This window comes from Gymnoscopelus microlampas, assembly GCF_963454915.1.
Source record: "Gymnoscopelus microlampas genome assembly, chromosome: 10".
Taxonomy (NCBI): domain Eukaryota; kingdom Metazoa; phylum Chordata; class Actinopteri; order Myctophiformes; family Myctophidae; genus Gymnoscopelus; species Gymnoscopelus microlampas.
The window spans coordinates 30108567-30125231 of NC_139947.1; the positions used below are offsets into that span (position 1 = coordinate 30108567).

The 16665-nt window shown below is 41.1% G+C and overlaps 1 protein-coding gene across 1 annotated transcript in view; it reads left to right on the forward strand.

Annotated features, from left to right (window-relative positions):
* The first annotated feature begins 1674 nt into the window (after positions 1-1674).
* Positions 1675-16665, forward strand: part of gpr153 (G protein-coupled receptor 153) — a 53055-nt gene continuing 38064 nt past the window's right edge. The window contains exon 1 of the mRNA XM_084070278.1: positions 1675-2143. The gene's annotated coding sequence lies outside the window, so the exon portion shown is untranslated. The remainder of the gene's footprint in view (positions 2144-16665) is intronic.

Genomic DNA, 16665 nt, shown 5'->3' on the forward strand with positions numbered 1-16665 from the left:
CAGAACCTTAAACTATTTGGATAATTCTGGTGACTATACAGCAACTAGGCCTACTAATTATGCACTCCTCCTTAATTGATTTAGTTGAGCCATAGGCATATGCCAACATAATAGGCCTGCTGCTGGTATGCCTAGTGCAGGGCAGGCTACTTGCTATGCATGAGAAAGCTAGCATTTAACATGCATGCTCAGCATCCATCCATCTTTGTAAAAAAAAGGGTGTTGTCTTGAGATGACGTGACTGGATCCTTAATGGTAACTACTACAATCACGTGTCACTCTCGCTGTGTGTGGGCTTATTAGTTTTCTTGCTGGGTACATAAGCCCCAAGGGACGATCAGCCTCTCTTGCAGAATCACTGAGGAAGAAGTCTTGGTCGGTTGGGACTTGGGAGTTACATAAGGAGATGAATAATGTCAATGAAAGGGGGGGCATTTGAAGTACCATGAATAACACGAGAAAACGTGACCACAGAATAATCGCAATTGATAAATATGAAAGAACATTCCTCACACGACTGCGGCGCGTTCTAGACTAGAGAGACTATGGGTCCGCAGCGTCCGCTGTGGTTTCACTGAATTAACATTATCTACCTATCTGTTCAGTGCTAATTGGAGACTGTCGCTCAAAAGTGCTGCACGTAAGCCTACTGCATTATCCATGAGCTGGTCCGTTATACATTATACTTCAGCATTTACGGCATAAAATGAATAGGCCAGTTTAATTAACTAGGTAAAATGTAACCTTTTAATGAGCAAGAAGACTATCATATGTGTATTTTATCGAGTCTGACTTTTACTTTCGTATCTACGATAGTCTTGGCTAGCAGCCCCCACTGCGTCCTGCACTTTCACCAGTAAAGCCCTGGTCCCCTTATTACGAACCTCTCACTCCGCTATAGCTGTATAGCGGAGTGAGAGTGAGAGGTTCGTAATGGGGCCAGTAAAGCCCGTACTTCTTCGTACATGTACAAATAAAAATATATACGGTGTTTACCCTGTTGCCCCAAATGTTAACTCACGCTTCGGAGTCTTTGTGCAATGTATTAGTCCATATTTTTTAAATAGATATGTGTTTTAATCCCGTCTGTGGCCGAACGCCATCCCCCCCCTTTTTACTTCCTGTTTACATTGAGTGTAATTCCAGTTTTCACTGGATGCGCCCCGTCACTACCGGCCATTGCGGCACAGGGAACTTCCGACAGAATCCGACACAGGCGGGATTAAAACACTTCTTTATTGAACAATATGGACTAATACATCGCACAAAGACTCCGAAGCGCGAGTTAACATTTGGGGCAACAGAGTAAGCACCTTGTATATATTTTTTTTACATGTACGGAGAAGTACGGTACGGGCTTTACTGGTGAAAGTGCAGGGCACACTGGGGGTGCTGGCCAAGACCATCGTAGATGAAAAATGAAAAATGTCAATCGATAAAATACATCTATGATAGTTTTGATCCAAGGCTAGGTGTATAACATGTATCAGGACAATTTGAAGTTCCAGTTTTTTTTTAAATAATGCAAATAAGTAGAAACTAGGAACATTTTCGCAATACCAAATGAAGACTTCGTTTGAATGATTCCTCGCTGCAGTAACAGTTAACTCCCACCACCAGAGAAACAAGTGGGCATGAGGAGCGTCTTCCAGTGGATGAGCACGAGTCGAGTGAGGATGTGTGCACGCGCAGCGCAGTCATGCCCCTCTCATTCGTCGCTGTCGCTCCGATCAGCCTCCGGGTCGGAAAATCCAGAAATCCCGCTCTAAAACTAATTTGATGAACGCTTTATTTATCTCTTTGTCGATATCTTGCGAGTGGCGTTTTTTTTTAATGGATCAAAGTGAAAGATTTACCCGAGCGCATCGAAATTAGCCACGCTTTACCCAACGAGACAAAGAGGAGATGGAAGTACCGCTCCAGCTGTGGTGATGATGTGGTGGTGTTCCAGGTCACTCCATTATGGTGATGTTTACACCGCTCACAAGTAACAACGCTATTCACTTTCGGAATGCACTGACTGGAGGAAGCGACTTTTGGGGACCACAACCGATGTGACGCACCGCAAATCAAATATATTTATTATATTTGGGAACAACAGAGCCACAATAACCACCAGATAGATGTGCACGTCTTTTGAAAGGTAAGGACTCGTTCAATTATTCAACAACCATTAAAGCCTGTTCTGAGTAAAGCAGTTAAATAAAATAATAACGTTTGGTTTCTCCCCACACTGGTGATGAAAACCCACGGTATACAGTACGTGTTGTCTATTCGATGTTTTTTTTTTCTTTTCTTTTTTTCAAAACAAAAGTGATTTTTGAGTCGTTGAATGAATAATGCACATGATGTCAACCTGTCACGCACATTCCACACAATTGGATGATTAGCCTACAGTAGGCTATAGTGATGAATACATACTTGGGCAAAAATTTATTAAAATATCCATGACACACTGAACTTACTCTAGGCTAATAGCCTACTCTAAGGAATTATCAATCGTAAAATCAGCTGATGTGATCTTTATTAGGCCTTTATAGAGACGACAGACGGGCAACGGTTTCCGCTTCATGGGCAAAGTGTAGCTAGAATATGAATTTGTAGACATAAGTAGCTGTTGGTTGCCAAGCTACTACCATTTCAGAGATGTAAATAAACAACTAATTGAGTGGATTTGAGTTGAGTTTGAACGGTTGTCTCTAGGCTATATAAGTAATTAAGACATTTTAACATGTATTAATATTGTTTTCATTTGGAAAATATTAGAGGACCTTCATGTGCAGTCAAATCATTCTGGACTTTGAAATGAGTATGTTAGACTCTAACATATCCTGAACTGATCCTCTAACAGTTAGAGGATCAGCCTCAGAACCAGGCCTGGTGGCCCAACTGTTACCTAATTGCTGTATAAGCTATGCAAGCCTTGCCATTGGGGCTCTATGTAAGCAACACATAATGAGGTAACATTTGGGTCAACCGTTTTGTAACATGAACAAAGTAAGTTAGTTGCTGAATATTCATTTGTGAGTTAGCCTATTTACAGTATTTAGGCAGCTCATCCCTGTGTACTGTAATACAGTAAATACTCATCCCTTATCTCATAATTCAAGTCACCAATTATTCTAGAGTTTAATAAAAGAGTGCATTATGTTAATTGTGAACTATATCTTTCAGTGTTACTTTAGGTGTGCCAGTGTCATAGAATGACCAGTAAAGATTGCTTTATAGATGTATAACAGTATCACTCGGTAGTCATTCTATCTGATAGTACTTTATCGATGTGTCCATTTGATACATGACACCAAGCTTGTTATCTTACACTGGAAAGTGAGTAGTTGTTTGTATTTTGAGGAGATTATACTGTACATAACAGACAAAGTTGCAGGTTAATGACTACATTCCATCCACAGAGAGCAATTCAGTTTAGATAAATTGAGATAAATAACATAGTGTATCAATAGTTATTGATACCCATGAGAAATTCGGTAGATCAAAATGTTTCCCAGAGTCAAAAACGCACTTTAAATGGTCATGATATAGTGTGACATTTTGGCTGTCATGTTTGGTCCAATTATACAGTTTTTACCTTGTGAACCATAGTCAAGTTTGAGGTCTTCAAGCTGAGTTGCACTTGCAGTCATTAAGTTGATACTCAATTTCGGCAGAGTTTAACACACTCTGAGCACAAAAAGTGGCCTCTGGCATGTGCCGTGGCATATGCCATTTTGCCGTGGCATAGGGGGTTCTGACCAACCCCCTATCCGATGGACTCGACACCGGGCATGACACTCCCTCTGGAAGGGCACCGGCATACTTGGAAACTATGCAAGTCGGGAACAAGGCAAGTTGGAAACGCGTGCCCCACCCGGTTATGCATTTCCCGTTGTACGCGTTGTCAGAGTACACGTTGCATCCGTCTGTCTGTCTGTGTCTCTTTTATGCCCACATATGGCGCCCGTATCAAGCATGCACAAAATGTCTAGTCAGGCCAGTCTATGATCGATTTGCAGTTCTATTGATGTTTTTTGGATATCCGCTGATCCGACCAACTTCCCACTTGGCGCATCATGCCCTTGTGTCGCACAGCGTGTTTGAAGTCGTCAGCATGCCCATATATGGGACCAGCGGTCGGATTGGCCGTTCTGGACTACCTCCATATATGCCTATATATGGACGTGCCGGCCGGTTCTGGACAACCGCCGATCCAACCGACTCAACACTGGGCACAGCACTCCCCTGGGTTGTCAGTGACGCAGAGGGTCTGAATCCCAAGTCAGCATGACTGGGGTTCTGTGGTTGGTCCGTGGTTGGTCTAAGGAGGTCTGTGGGTGGTCAGTTCATACTGTATATGTCACACTTTTATTTTCTTAGGGGGCAGTCCTTAACTTTTCAATAGCTGTGACCCAGACGTTAGATATGTATCTAATCATTTACTGTGACACTAGAGGCCTATAAGCTCAACATCTAAATGTGATTAGAAGTATTAAAGAAAAATTCATATAGTGTTATTCCGCCAACTTATACCCCTGTACTGCTATTTCAAAAGCTATATATGGCAGGAGATACTCAGTCCATGGATGGGAGAGCAGATGGTGCTGGCACTGGTGATTGGGGGAACAATGCGAGGCACTAATTCCTCTGGTTGATGTAATCTGTTATGAAAGACACGCTGTTCATTGAGTTGGATACTAATAAATCATAGTACCAGTAATATGGGCATTATGGATGCACAGGTATGATTTCGTTTCTGAGTCCGATACTGATATCTGATTATTTCTCATCCATATCAGCTGATGCAAATACAGACTGTTACAGGAATTGTAGCCTATATACAGGCACACAATTGGTTAAACCTTTCAGACATGTGTGTCTTGAGATAGGCCTAATCATTTAGTATAATTAGTTTAGGGGAGATAGACATACAGCATGTCACGACTTGGTTTAATACCATAAAACAAGTGTTGCTTCCAAAAAACATGGGTCATAAACAATCAGCTTCAAACATTGGCCATAAATATCGACTGTGCTATTTAAAGCACAAATCAGCTGAGGGGTTATAGATAATAATACTATGGCAGTGTGTGTGTTGAGGATCTTTATGGCATGACTGTAAAAAATAATAATAATCAGCTTTAGTGTAAAGGCAAATTATACACGTCAAGTGTCACTACATCTGTCGTTCGAAAACAAGTGATGTCAAAAGGACACAATTCACAATTCAGGAGATCTCAGACTGTGTCACACCCTGTAAGATTATTGGTTGGTATGACCAAGTGGATTTCATTGCAGTCCATTGCCATGGAAATGAGTACTCCCTTCTTCACAAAGTTTGTCAAAGTGCATCTCAACTGCATATCTGCAGCTGGCAGATACCTCAGATACTGTACATCTACATAAAATTGTAGTAGTTGCCAAATCCGCTTTTTGTCAACGTCAGATGTCACTTAGCTCAGTATAGGGCTCAAGCACAGACTTTATGTGGCACTAAACATGAATTATCATTAACTTGCCAGTGAAAAGTCATACACACCATGAAAGAGCATTAAATTAACAATTTGTTTTGTCAGACTAAAAACATCCCTGTCTACCAAAACAAACAGAGAAAACACCAAAATACAGCGAGAGGGCAGTGTGTTTCTGCAGGTTAACACCACCACACTACTCCAGTGGCGTCTGACTGCTGGTATAGAGGGAAATGATAGGTACAAAATGTATGTTGTTTTGTCATGTAATCACAGGGCAAAGTTACATGCCGTCAAGTTGATGTGTCGAGATATCCCAGATATCTCTTGGGCATGAATGAGGAGACATTACAGGAGGAACATTCTGACCAGCAACAGCCACAACGGGTGGTCCACCTCTTGTTTCCATTTGATGTTTCGGTGAGCGGAGCGTTTTGCTTCCCCGTTTCCTTCATCGCATCATTAATGCTGCTCCTGTAGATGCTCGCTTTCTCTCACTTTGCGCACGAGCAGATCTGTTTCCTCGGCAGAAAATCGTTCGCATCTCCTCCAACTAGCTGAATCCATCATTGAACTAACAACGTGCCATGATGCAGGGGCATATAGCTACTCTGATTGGTCTAATTTATGTTATGCCCAAAACACACGCATGACCAATTCAGAGATTAAATACAACCCATTTGCACCTTGGGCCTTAGTTTGCGACCAGATTGTTAATTTCCCAAATCATAATTCAATATAGAGATGTCGAATAAAACGTCTGAAAGCAGGGTAAATGTCATGAAGTCAACATTAGAGGCTTTTATCCTTAGACAAACTATCAATACTTATCTGCATCCACGCACGCAACACATCCCCAAATAGTAGACGACGTTTTAAGATTTGTTCTGTTTGGAAAACTAGGTCAACAATTAAGCTCCTCAGCAGCACTGCTGAGAGAAACACACACACACACACACACACACACACACACACACACACACGCACACACGCACACACGCACACACGCACACACGCACACACACACACACACACACACACACACACACACACACACACACACACACACACAGAGAGAGAGAGAGCGAGAGAGCAAAAGAGAGAGAGAGAGAGAGAGAGAGAGAGAGAGAGAGAAAGACAAATAAATCAAGAATGAAAATAAAACATTTCGATCAGTTCCTACTTGCCATCAGACCCTGGTGTCTAACAGGTGGGCTGTGGCTGTGGGACATCATCGGTGGTAAATTCAAATAACATTACACCCTTTTGTTTTAATTGATGCAATGCAAGAACAATGGCTTCTATTTCAGTGTGCTAATTTTCCAGAAAGAGAAACGTTATTCCACAGTTCCACTCCTATGCCCAGGGTGAGTGTTATATATAGGAGTAGCGAGAGGGTCGGTCCCTGAACAACCATCAGAGACAGACCATCCTCGCTACTTCTACTCGTCTGTGAGCACTCATCCTGGGCATAGAAGTGGAACTGTGGAATAATGTCCTTAACCCATTTAGACCTGAGGCCAATTCTAAAAACGCCTTCTAAAACCTAAACATTGTTTTCTGAAAACGTTCAAATTCTTACTAAAAATCAAAAATCAAAAATGATGTTACTATATTATAGCAACAACTAATGAGACACAGAGGTGGCATTCGGATTGAAAGGTATAACAACGTACAGGTAGCAACAGGTCTCAATGGGTAGGACGACTTCACCCATTTTCATCTTCATTTAATTGGTCCTCGCGCTTTTTTTCAAACAAGATTTCAAATTTTTAATTAAGACTTTTATTAACGCGAGAACTATGTCTTCCATTATAGCATGCAAAATGTCCGGTAATAGAAAGCCTGCAGTTTCTATTAGCTTGGATTCCCCATCAATGATGTCACTGGTAGTTCCAGTTTCTGAACTGTCCCTCCTCTGAGACACAAACCAAGTAGAATTTTTTCTTACCATATTATGATGAACATTAGTGAGGATTGAGGACCAATTATATGAAGATAGGTAGAAAATGGGTGAAGCCGTCCTTTAACTAATGACGTATTACACTTGGTTAAGTCATAGTTACTTTACCATTAGTTAATGGTGAGGACCAGGACAGGAATTAACGATTTCATGAGTTCATGATAAATTATGATGAATTAATGTAGGAGTTAATTAAGTGTTAATTACATGTATGAAACTGTCCACCATGACAGTCATGGAGCCCAGAGTTCCTGGTTTTTGATTTTTTGACATTGACAACTCTCACATGTACATAAACGGTCAGGTTTCAAATATAAAGTGCTTACCCAAGTGCCACGGATGTTACTACTAGGCGATCCGTACCGCGATAAGTACCCGTATCTCCCATATTGTTCAATAAAAAGCATTTTTAATCCGAGCGACGGAGATATTTTCCTTGTTAGTCGCCATCTTTTTTCCATTTCCCCCAACCGCACAACAGTGGCCTCTATCGGTTGTCGCGTGCATGACCAAAGGTCTTTTAGTGCAGAACATTTCAGAGTGCAATACGCCACCCAACCAATATAGGGCGGCGCTGTGGCGCAGTATATAGTAAGTTGAGATCATCATTGGGTGAAATGCAGGAAAAGAAGGAAAACAGGCTACTGCCAACAGGAACTAAAGCTGAACACATTACACTAATTCTCAGATCTCTTCAACAGCTTCCAGTGAGTCATATAATTGATTTTACAATACCGTTGCTCATCTTTAAGTCACTCAGTGGTTTAGGGCCAGGATACATGACAGACTTGCTTTTAAATTATGAACACTCAAGAAGTCTCAGGTGACAGGTCATCTGGGACTGGTCTTCTGTTACCCTAGTTAGAACAAAACATGGTGAGATAGTGTTTAGTTATGCCTCATATAGTTCTAGACTATATGACTTATATGAACAAACTTAATCAACAATTGTTTCTTCTGATGCAAAATGATGACCTTTATGTCTGCTATGGCTCTATTTGAATCATTTTATGTCCCCCTGCCGTGTGTGAGTGCGTTCAATCACAAAATGATTCGCACGCACGCACACACGTACGCACGCACGCACGCACACGCACACACACACACACACACACACACACACACACACACACACACACACACACACACACACACACACACACACACACTGTGGCCGACAATCATCTGTAGCTTTTGCAGTGTGTCCTGTGCCATTGCTGGTAATTGGCCATTAGTGGGGTCCGATCTCCTGACTGTAATCAGCAGCAGAGATCATCAGACAGGGAGGTGTTTAGCTGTTCACCCTGAGCAAATCAGAGATCTGCTACTTGTATCAGATTGATGGCAGGAGATGTAGTACAGCATTGAACATTTACTTGTATGTTTTCCCTTCTGTTCTGTAGTAAATGTGTGCATGCAACAGAAATGAGCTCCAATCTCCTATTTGGAAAATACTGGCCAACAGTTTACATGATGCAGATAGATAAGGTAGACAATCAGACAGTTGCCTATTAATTGATAAGGTAGATAGACATATCAATATGGTAGATGGATAGGCAGACAGACATTCAGATATGTCATTCAGTTTGACCTTTGTTTTAGGGGGTTTGTCATTTACTTGTCCGAGGACTTCACAGATTAATTTGTGATTAGGTCACCCTTTCAAATCCCTGGACCAGTGAGGAAAATGTGGTTAAATGAAAAACGCTGTTACTGTATCTCTTTAACAACTGCTTCTGGAACTGCTAACCACTGATTAGCCTACCCAAGTAAAAGTGCTCAGTAGCCACCAGCAGAAGACTGTGGCTGTACCAGACAGGCATTGCCAACAAGTTGTGAACATTTAACTGTGGTTGAGTTTTGTTTTTGTCAACAGTTACTGGAGTGTGAAAACACAGAGGCCAACTGGGTGCTCAAAGGATATAAAGTAGTCTGAAAAGTATATTGAAGGTGCTTCTAGGATCAGCAGGAATGCAAGCTTAAAAAGAAGAGGCGATTCGAGCACTCCAGTTACTGGAGTGTACTGTACACTCTTCTCAAAAGTTCAACAAATTACACTAGGCTTTTACAATGCAGCTGACATTGCTGGCAAACACGTTTGTTTATACTATAATTTGTTTATACTATAATCAGACAAATGACCTATTCAACAAGAGTGATTTGACAGATACTGCATTATGTTCATAACTCAAACATGCATGCTGTGCCAAGAAATCTGATGAGTAGAGTAAAAGATTTTACTCATCAGAGATAATTTGCAAGTCGCAAAATTCCATACCTGAATTTGAATATGAATAGTTTGTAGGATATTCGTAGTGAGTTTTTGGCGAAACTTCTCAATTGATCATGAGAAAGCAAGTGTCAGATTTGGTTGTATTATGTGTTGTATGACAATAGAATGTCTTGTAGGTTTATCAAACAGGCATGACTGACTGGATCTTAGGGGAAAATTCAGCCCTGTTTAATACCACTAGACATCACTTAGAAAGCTCTTATTGCTTTTTTCCGTAGCATTGTCTTTGCTAGGGCTTAACTTCATCTCTTTAGTTTACACCTTGTCTTCCTGAGCTCGGCTCTTCCTGCATTACCAAGACAAATGAGACAAGCAGTCCCATTCAGCTTGCGTAGATATATTGTCTTGTCATTCTGGAACATATTATTATAGCATTCAGCACCACAGCAGCAGACTTTTCTCTCTCGCACCCAGCCAGGGTCTCTCTCGCACCCAGCCAGAGAGCACTTGTATATATAATGATACTATCCAAAAGTGTCCAATTGTGTTTGGCCTGCTCATGTGATTCTGTCATACATTTTTATAGAGACACTGACAGATTAGATTAGATTAGATCAGAGGGCTGCTGGTGCAATGAAACTCCACCACATACAATCTTTTAATAATAATAATAATAATAATAATAATAAAGTATTGCTATTATTTTAACCACCTTAACCCTGGCATCCCTATTTTGGGAATGTCATTATAGGCAAGAAGCTAAAAATGTTAAAAGAATTTCATAAGTTTCCAAGAAAGCAAAAATAGCAGATTTACAAACTCACAAGCACAACGTGTCGCATTGCAATGCGTGAACTTGTAGACTGTCTATTTTCTCTTTTCTTTGTACAACAAAGACAGGTTGAAAGACAGGTCTGTGGAGAAGGGGCCACAAAGAGTAAACAGATCTGTGCTGATTTCCCCACTTTAAATGACTTGAGTTTGTGCTGGCAAGCCCTGGGGACAGTGATACTGATTCCAGCCAGCCCTCTATGGTTAGAGAGAAAGTGCCTGTCCATCAAGACTAAAGAGCCTTCTCCCCAGTACAGAGTTCACCTTAAACAAAATGTCACTTTGACTTCACACACTGAAAGGCCATTTATTTGGAATTGTTGCTTTGGGCTGGAACATTTCCCCCTGTCATTACTTCTGACACCCATGACACAATTCTCCTTTCTCATGATGCTTATTCTCAATAGTAAGATCTTTTGGATCAGAAATGGTCTGTTCTATATCTGGGCATCGTTGGAGTACAATGCCATTTTTCAATTTTTGGTCGAGACCTAAGTTGTTCCTGTTCCTATATTATTGCATTGAGTTTGTCTATAACCATAGAGGAATCAAATAAGATAGTTTTTGATGGTAAATCTGTGATGTTAAGTTTCAAACACCGGTTTCGATGTCACACATTATAAGCACCCTCAGAAAGTGCTGCTGACATTTCGCTTTTTGGATGAGAATGTCTCTGCTGTTAAAGGACTAAAATACTTTTTCAGGGAACAATTTAATCTTACCATGGACGCATCTGAGAAAGGTGTTTACACCAGTGAAAATACAGATGGTCACTGTGTCATAACTCATAACCATATAATCATACCATACAGAATCGGCTAATGCAACAAATTGACTTGCAAAACAGAATTAGAGAATATAATACAATTTGATGAGCATGGCTGACCTCAAAATACAAATGGGCCTAGTAGAACACCTTGGAACACCTTGGCAGTAGCACCATCTGCCCCCGCCCCCACCCCACCTTTTTCTGTAAATATACCTTTTGCTGCTACTGGAGATTTTGGCATATTGAGGGGGTCACTATAGTGCGCACCTCCAAAACCACTTTCGCTTCTTCCCATACACCACAAATGCGAACAGTTGCACCATCTGACGTACAAACTCGTATTTCCCCCGCAGCTTCCTCGTGTCCTGACGGCTGATCTTTTCTAGTAATATAATTGGCATGACTTGACTTTTGGCAAAAGAGCACTGTAGTTCAAACAGGGTTTCAGCATTCTCTTAACAACCATAGCTTCAACCAGTGGTTGCCCAAACCATCTGTTTAGTGATAAAAAGAGGACACATACTGTAAGTGTACTTGTCTTTGGGTAAAATAACATATCGGCCCATCTAGATTGAGGGCAGAAAGTGCTCTCATAAACAGGAGTTCCTTGTTTGCATGGAACTGGATGTAGACATTACTAGACAACAGTGAAAATGATGTCTGTAACATTAAGAAATTATAAATGATATTATTCATACTAAAGCAAATAATGAGGATGACATTTTGTGAGTTCAGTATGACTTAACTGTGCCGACAGCAGGATGTACTTTATGACTGATAAACAGATGAGCACTTGATCAGTGAGCAACATGCCTGTAAGCGGCCAGCTCTATCCTGAAGCTGCCCGTTATCTTGGGTACTTTAACTTATCTCATGTACAAATGCAGAGCAGGGCAGTATAGCCTTCCGTGCCTAGTACTGTATATTGTTCACTAACTGTTGAAAGTAGAATCTAGAAATAAAATGATACTGCTAATGCATATGCAGCACTTTAGTGCACTCTGATGCTAATGTTTTTCCTTGATGTGGTTTGATGAGGTAGTGCCCCATGACACTGGCTCACACTCTTGAACGAATCTCAGCCTGGCACACACATAGAGTTATAATATATCTAGAGGACGGACTGCTATTCATTTCAATGAAAGTTGCTCACCAGGGTTTGAAGCACTGAAAAAAACGCTCTGCTTCGGCATTTTTCTTGATTTGAGTTGAGGAAGACTTGAGCACTGAGCAGGCGCACTAGGGTTTCCAACGGTAGGAATATGCGCGGTGGCGTTTTAAATGCGAAAGTATTGCAATCCCAGATTTGACCACCAGGCGACTGTAGCTTCACTGTTTTACCATGGTTCTGGGGGCTTGGGCACACACCCCACTGAATGAATCTCATGGAGCAGTAGTATGCATAAACAGGATGAGATAGTGGAATAGTCTGAATATTGCAGATGGTGATAACCTTCCTGTCATCAACTCTTTTTTGACTCAATTTGACTGGCCTATTGAAGAAATTACATGAAAGACTAAATCTTGACTCCTATTTCTTGTGTACTCAGCCGTTTATTCTTATTGTTATTAGTGCTAGACCAAGTTACATTTGCATTACTCTGAACATTGAAATACAGATTATTTTTTATAAAAAAAACACAGGGGGGGTATAATCTGAACTAGAGAGGTATTACTTAATACGGTATTACTAAAATAATTATGATGTTTTTGTGAACTTATAGATTGTGATTTAACAGATTTTGCTAATATTAAAGTAACCAACAAATTGTATTAGGGGATTGGATAAACAGTATTTCTGAAGATTATTTGATATTTCACGGTACCAAGTATTGTAACAATGCTGAGAGTGGATTTTTTTTTGTTTAACGCAAGTATTGTGACCTTGCAAGAATGAATGGTCGGCATTTTGAGAAAATACCACTCATTTGTCTTTTCCAAACCCTCTGCCTCAAGCTGTCGGACGGGACAGTGTGTGCCTGTCGCCTGTCAGCATCCTGGAATAACCCTGTTAACCCTTGTTGCAATTTCTTCTCGTATTTAATTGAAAGCTTTCATAGTCCCTCAGGTGCTGCCTGAGTCACAACCACTCAGAAGGGCTGAACTGTTACCTTCAGCAACAGAGGTCATGTTTTCACTCTTGTTTGACTGTCTTTTTGTGAACAAATTATATTTACAAAAAATATTTGTTATTTGATCTTTGCTGGAGAAGTCACTTGTCACAAGGAAGAAATTATTACTTTTTGGTGGTAATGGACGGATGTATGATTTTCCCCCCCCCACACTTTTTATGTCAAGTGAAGTCACCACAGCATAGGGGGAGGTTCAGCAGAAAGGTCTTTCAAAGCGGCATCTTATCTTATAGCTTCAGTAGGCTAGTGCCTTTTCCCATAGACACCAAGATATAGGCTACTACTTAAATCATGCAATAGGATATGGTCCTGTGTCCTTAAATGTTGAAGTGTCAGCTTTATAAACAAAACGTTTTGTATATATTTTTTCTGTAAAATGTATTATTGAAATTCATTTGATGCATACTGTATGTGCAGCCTCAGGGGCGGGATGGTGTGGGGCTCAGTGCACGGTGGTTCTTCCAGTTCAGCCTGCCTTGCCACTTGAGCTGCGCTGATTGGTCTGCTGCCATATACACCCTGGGGTAAATACAGCTGTAGCACGAAACATCCTACATAGTTCTGGTCAACAGTTTAATCACCATTCCAAATGCTCATGATATGTACTGTATGCTACATTGCAGTGGCGTTCCCAGGAATTACGTTTAGGGCAGGCGAGAGGGGGGGACTCGGGGAAAAATCGCGGGCGAAACAAGTTAACAACAACACTACACTGACTACAAAACTGAAAAACGCTAATACCCATGAAGACAATTGCATCACTATAGGCGAGGTTCGCTCTGCTGAATTGATAGTGTATTGGCTGTCTGGCGGGCTAATAGTTTTCTGTTTGGATTTTTTTTCACTGCCTGTTTCTCAGTCAGTTTTACTTTATTTTCTAGGGGAGGCGAGATTTTAGTTTGGCAGGCGGCCGTCTGCCCTGCCTCTATGATGGGTACGCCACTGCTACATTATACCTTTGCTTAACATTGCCTCCCCCAGTTGTGAAAGAGACTAGAGCATGGGTGTTCAACAGAGGGTCTGGGACCCGTAGGGGGTCCTCAGAGTTACTACAGTGGGTCGCCTAATCTTAGTGTGATATGAGCTTTTATTTTAAATTTTACATTAACCACTTGAACCCTAGCATCCCTATTCTGGGGGTGGGCATTTTGCAGAATATAGCCAATCTACAAGCTCACAACACATCGCAGAGCGTTGCGAGCAGGGCCAGTGTTGTAGTGCTGATTTTAAAGCTGGGCATACGCTATTTTAATGACGTCACGTGCACGAATATGTGCACGCACGTGCGCGCATGGCGCACAATCGCAAATGCGCACAGGCACTCCTGCCAGGCCATTTTTTGTTTGATGTTAGATTCATTTTAGTTAGGTTTTACGAGTTTGTTAGAAATATAAAATGTTTTGTTTAGTTTTTATTTTCTTAGGCTTTGTAACCTATACAAAGGCAGGATAATAGAGTATAATGTATGTTAACAGTGAAAAAACTAAAACGACAATAGTACATGCAATTCATTGAGGTGTACTGTGTGTGTATCAACTGTGTGTGTATTAATTGCTGCGACTTGGGGTCAGCTTAGATCTTGTCATATAATAGTATCATATCCATTAGAAAGTTCTGGCAGAAAACATGTATGTATTTAGTAAAAACTTTTCCAGGAGATTCACACGGACAAAATTCTCTCTAGCCAACAGGATGTTTGGGGGGCCATAGCTAGAGGAACAAAAGGTCCCATTTTCTATTATTATTATTATTATGAAATTACCAGCAGAATGAAATACTCACTAAGCATCCTTAAATGAGCACATATGTTATGCGTTGCACCTGCACCGTTGGTCCAGGGTGAATGTAATCACACCAATGCAGTACATAATGTATATGGAATATCAGCCATTCGAGGGTTATGCTGGCCCCTGCACATCGCTCTGGCTATTGATTATTGTCAAATATTTATTTGAAAGCTCAGAGGCAGGTAGAAGTGGGAGTTGGAAGCAGGACTGTACAGATCTTAGAAATAATTAATGCATTATATGGCACTTTTATGACGCTCTGCACAGGCGCAGTGAGAAAAAAGCACAGACTCTGGGGAATCGACACGTACTGTAAGTCTGCTTCAACTGTGCAAGAGATGATGGCACGTGACCAAAATGATCAGAAATTCATCAGAACGTCTTACTGCTGGTCGGGACCAGTAAATCGCAACACTGTAAGCCTGAAGGAGCTGAAGTTCCATGATCCCTCTCTAAAAATGTGTCGTTGTGTAGTGTAACGACACAAATCGTACAGTGTATGCCCAGCTTAATAATGACAAATCTTAGTCTACTGTATACACAACATGGCATACCGTATATGTTTGGTTTAAGTAGACATGCACTTATGCATGCACTTATGCTATTCATATTTATCACATTCATAAGAAATGTCGCATTCTTTAAAAGACACCGACAACAAGAACATTCTAAACCAGCCACAATTAGAAAATAAACGTCGACTTTTGAGGCCCAAACCAGTGAACAAGAAGTAATGGAAAAAGAACGTACTTTTGATTTTGTAAAGATAATCTCTAAACTACAACCGCAGCAGTCACTCTGCTGATGTCATGAGTCTGTTCTCCATTCCAGGAGTTCCAGTTCATCGCCCACTCAGATCTAGCTATCAGAGCGGGTCATTGGCTCCCTCAGACAGCCATTTATTATACTTTTGATCAAGTGTCATGATCTCACCTAGTTTTAGGCTGCAGACCTAGAGCACAGGCCTCGCCAGTTCCACGACCCAGACCGAAATTACCATATTAAGCTGAATTAAGCTTCTAAGTCAAAACCATCTATTCTTCTGTATAGTACAACAAAAATGGTTTCTCTTAACATTTTGATTCTGATGACAACAGAAGCAGTGCCCTGTGAGGCACGCCTGAGCGATGTGCAAGCTGAGCGAGAGCCCGCCCGTACTGAGCGGTGCGATGGCCATGCGTATGTTGTCGACTCAGCGCTGCACAAGTTGCATACTGATGAGATGCAAATCAGTTAATCTATTTCAAAATTGTACAGAAGTAGACTGTGAAAGTAAATGAGACTACTTTTGTATCTAGAAATCCTATTATAATCCCACTATAAAATGGGGACGGACAACTGTCGGTGCTTCTGTCAGTCTGTCAGTCCTCAACCATATTGGAAGAAAGGCCCCTTGGGCTTTTTGTGTTATCCTTTTTGCATAACCTTTGACTGTACTTTTGATTTGTACTTTGAATCAGAATCATCTTTATTGTCACACCACAGGTT